This window comes from Rutidosis leptorrhynchoides, chromosome 3 (assembly GCF_046630445.1).
Source record: "Rutidosis leptorrhynchoides isolate AG116_Rl617_1_P2 chromosome 3, CSIRO_AGI_Rlap_v1, whole genome shotgun sequence".
NCBI classification, from domain to species: Eukaryota; Viridiplantae; Streptophyta; class Magnoliopsida; order Asterales; family Asteraceae; genus Rutidosis; species Rutidosis leptorrhynchoides.
The window spans coordinates 99,664,056-99,668,613 of record NC_092335.1 but is presented as its reverse complement, the minus strand read 5'-3'; the positions used below and the strand labels follow the sequence as shown (position 1 = coordinate 99,668,613).

Below are 4,558 nucleotides of genomic sequence, written 5' to 3'. Positions count from 1 at the left end.
GACACTTGAAAGCATGTTTATTCTCAGGTAAGAAAGAAGTCTTCCGCTGTGCAATTGCTCATTTAAAAGATATTACTTGGAGTCATTCATGACATATTTTAAAAGACGTTGCATTCGAGTCGTCGGGTTCATCAAGATTATTATTTAGTCAATTATAGTTGAATATATTATGAAATGATTTGCATGTCATCAGTTTTCGATATAAAGCATGTTTGTCTTTTAAAAACGAATGCAATGTTTGTAAAATATATCATATAGAGGTCAAGTACCTCGCGATGTAACCAACTATTGTGAATCGTTTGTAATCGATATGGACTTTGTCCGGATGGATTAGGACGGGTCCTTTCACATAATTCTTTTATTTCATATTTAATTGCACTTTTAATTATCGCACTTTAATTTATTGTCATTTTAATTATCGTACTTTTTATCGCAATTTTATTTATCGTCATTTTATTTATCGCAATTTTATTTATCGCACTTTAATTATTGTCATTTACTTTACGCTTTAAATTAAGTCTTTTATATTTTTAATATTTTACATTAGGTTTTAACTGCGACTAAAGTTTTAAAATCGACAAACTGGTCATTAAACGGTAAAATCCCCCTTTTATAATAATAATACTACTTATATATATATATATATTTATTTATATTTATACAAATATAGTTTTTAAAAATATAGCGTTAAGCTTGGCTAAGATCCCTGTGAAACGAACCGGACTTACTAAAAACTACATTACTGTACGATTAGGTACACTGCCTATAAGTGTTGTAGCAAGGTTTAGGTATATCCACTCTATAAATAAATAAATAACTTGTGTAAAATTGTATCGTATTTAATACTATTTTGTAGTAAAAATATAACTATTTTGTATACACCTCTACGCACATCAAGTATTTTTAGCGCCGCTGCCGGGGAACTACTTAAACGCCGGAAGCGAAACGCTATATATATAAAAAAAAAAAATTTATTAAGTTCTTTGTATAAAAATATACGTTTTAAATATTAAAAAATACAAAAATATAAAAAGAAAGATATCTATATATTTATTTTTAAGAATTTGTTTAAAATATATAAAGTTAAAAAGTATTTTTATTTCTATTTTAGTTTTTAAATATAAGTATTTTATTATTTTATATAAATATTTATTTATATTAAAAACAGAAAAAAAATATTTAAAGTAATCGGGCCGAGGACTGTAGCAGCCCAACACCTGGCCCGAAACCCTACTCCGTGCGATTGCATGAATTTATAACGCGAAGACTATGCGATCGCATGACTTGATTTGACAGGCCTGGTAACCTCAGCCGACAGATTAGGGTTAGGATTATTTAATAATTATTATTAATTATTTAGTTAATTAGGGTTTAGTTATTTTAATTAATTAGTTTTAGTTTTATTATTTTTGTATTTTTAGTTTTAATTAGTTTTATTAAAAACTTGATACTTTTATAAAATAAATAATATAAAAATAATATTTTTATAAAAATTGTACTTTTTACAACTTTAAGTTTATTTTTATATTTTACAACTTTTTATTTGTTTTAGCATAATATTTGTATTTTTCGTTTGTATTTAGTTTTAAGTCATAGTTTTTGCCATAGTTATTTTTATTTCTATATTTTTAAGCTTTGCCTTAAAATCCCTTAAGTACTTTTTCTTTAGACTAAGATTTAGGTGCTTTAGAACTTTACGACGCCGTTTTATAAATTTTAGTACTTTTTAAGTTATTGTCGTTTTGGATATTGAGTTCCTTTTAAGCTTTAATGCCTTTAGACGCAACTTTTAATTCTTAGTTTTTAGACTCTTAAGTTTCGACGCACTACGTTCTTTTTATTATTTTTTGACCATTTATTTTTCGACTTTTTTTGACGCACTCTTTTTCTTTCTTATTTCTCGACGCTCTAGTTTGTAGGACATAGAATTTTCTATTTCTTTTCTAAAATTTCAAAACGAAAAATTATTTTAAGCGGTTAAATTGATAGACATCCAAAATTTTCTGGTTCGTAATAATAGTTGGATTTGTTAATGACGAGTTGTGGGCTTCCGATTTAAAGGGTCCTGACTACCTGCTGCATCTATTGGCTATTCGAAACGTGGGCAAAATCAGAAAAGTCTATTAATTTGATAACTTATATAATTTTTATCTTTTATAACTAATAGGATATTCAGTGAATGCACCGAGCAAAACGTTCACCACCTTTCATACGTTCACCACCTGTAACTCGATCAAGACATCTAGCTAATATTATTGCCGTTGATTTTTCTTTAGAATCGTCAATTCAAATTTCCGATAATCCATTTTTTGAACCCGACTTCAAAATTAAAAACTCGGAGGATATTCAGAGACAATTCCAAGATCCTGAACCACTAATTATTCCTCCTGAACCACAAACCATTAAAACAGAATCTTCTAGTGATTCAGATTCAACAAATTCAATTATGGAACTAACAGAACCTATAAGTATGGAAGACCGAATGAGAACCACACGCACGGGCCAAGGTCACGCCATTATTAAGCCAGATATTAATGCGCCAGATTATGAAATCAAAGGACAAATCCTACACATGGTAACTAATCAATGCCAATATAGTGGTATGCCAAAAGAAGATCCAAATGAACATCTTCGAACATTTAATAGGATCTGTACTCTATTCAAAATTAGAGAAGTTGAGGATGAACAGATCTATCTCATGTTGTTTCCCTGGACTTTAAAGGGAGAAGCCAAAGATTGGTTAGAATCGTTACCTGAAGGGGCAATTGATACATGGGATGTCTTAGTTGAAAAATTTCTTAAACAATTCTTTCCGGCATCTAAAGCCGTGAGACTTCAAGGAGAAATTGTTACGTTCACGCAAAAGTCAAATGAAACTCTATATGAGGCATGGACAAGATTTGAAAAGTTATTGAGAGGATGTCCTCAACACGGTTTAGACACTTTTCAAATAGTACTAATATTCTACCAAGGTGTCGACGTTGCTACACGAAAAGACATCGACATAGCAGCTGGTGGTTCCATTATGAAGAAAACCGCAACCGAAGCTTATAAAATTATTGATAACACTGCTTCCCACTCACATGAGTGGCACCAAGAAAAAGATATCTTTCGTTCATCTAAAGCAGCTAGAGCCGATTCTAGCCATGACTTTGATTCCATTTCCGCAAAAATAGATGCTTTCGAGAGACGAATGGAAAAGATGACTAAAGATATTCACGCAATACGAATCAGTTGTGAGCAATGCGGTGGACCACACTTAACGAAAGATTGTCACATTGAACAAACGATGGAACAACGAGAGAATATTTCCTACATGAACCAAAGGCCGGGAAATAATTATCAGAATAATTATCAACCGCCAAGGCCAAACTTCAATCGAAATCAAAACATTCTTTACAATCCAAATGGACCAAATAATAACTCGTACAACCAACAAGGTCTGAATAACCAACTAACTCAAAACAACACTTTCATTCAACAAAGACCTAGCTTGTATAAACCACCACAACAAACCGAAGAGAAAAAGCCAAATCTGGAAGAAATGATGGCAAAGCTAATGGAATCTCAAACACAATTTACTACATCTCAAACCCAAACAAATGAGAGGTTTGATCAGTCATTAAGAACTCAACAAGCTTCCATTTTGAATCTAGAAAAACACGTAGGTACTCTTGCTAGCATGATGAGTGAGAGGGAACAAGGAAAGCTACCGAGTAATACTGAAGTAAATCCTCGGAATGAGAATGTTAATATGGTTTCAACGAATTCTAAAAAACCAGCTCCAGAAGATGGGAAGGTTTTAGATGTGAGTAACAATGAAGAAGTTACAACACCACCACCACCACCACCACTCGAGTATGTAAAGCCAGTGGTGGCACCATACAGACCACCCATCCCGTTTCCAAGAAAAGGAGTTGAGTATGAGCAAGTAATAGGTAATAAAGTTTATGATACCTCTGGAAAGAAGAAGAAGAATAAGAAAGTGCAAAAAACAAAAATCGTAAAGATAAACCCGGTGAAGACAGTTCCATCAAAATTTCCACCCAGGTTGGGTGATCCGGGTGAATTTATTGTTCCTTGTCTACTTAGTAATTGTGTCATGTATGATGCACTAGCAGATTTAGGTGTAAGTGTGAGTGTTATGCCTCTTTCATTATATAGGAGATTAGGAGTAGGTGAGTTAAGTCCAACATAGATGAGTGTCCGACTCTTTGATCAAACCATTAGGCACCCAGTTGGAATTGCTGACAACCTACCCGTTCAAGTATGTAATTTAACCTTTCTAGTCGAATTTATTGTCATTGACATAGAAGAGGACCCAAACATTCCTCTAATTTTAGGTCGACCATTCTTAGCGTCCACCGGGGCGTTATTTAATGTAAGAGAGGGTAGAATGACACTTAGTGATGATGAAAAATCGATCACCTTTGTGAGTCGAAAGTCTAAATCTCCACCAACCAAAACCGTTGAACCAACAAAAATGATTGGTAAAAACCATATTGATTTACCAACTCTAACGGTAGTGCTTAACAATAATAAAATGCCTAAGTGTGGG

The 4,558-nt window shown here is 32.6% G+C and overlaps 1 non-coding gene across 1 annotated transcript; it reads right to left on the bottom strand.

Moving 5' to 3' along the window:
• Positions 1-2,830: 2,830 nt before the first annotated feature.
• LOC139903560 (small nucleolar RNA R71) lies at positions 2,831-2,937 on the bottom strand. The gene has a single exon (XR_011778372.1). It is a non-coding gene; the product is annotated as a small nucleolar RNA R71 (small nucleolar RNA).
• Positions 2,938-4,558: the final 1,621 nt, after the last annotated feature.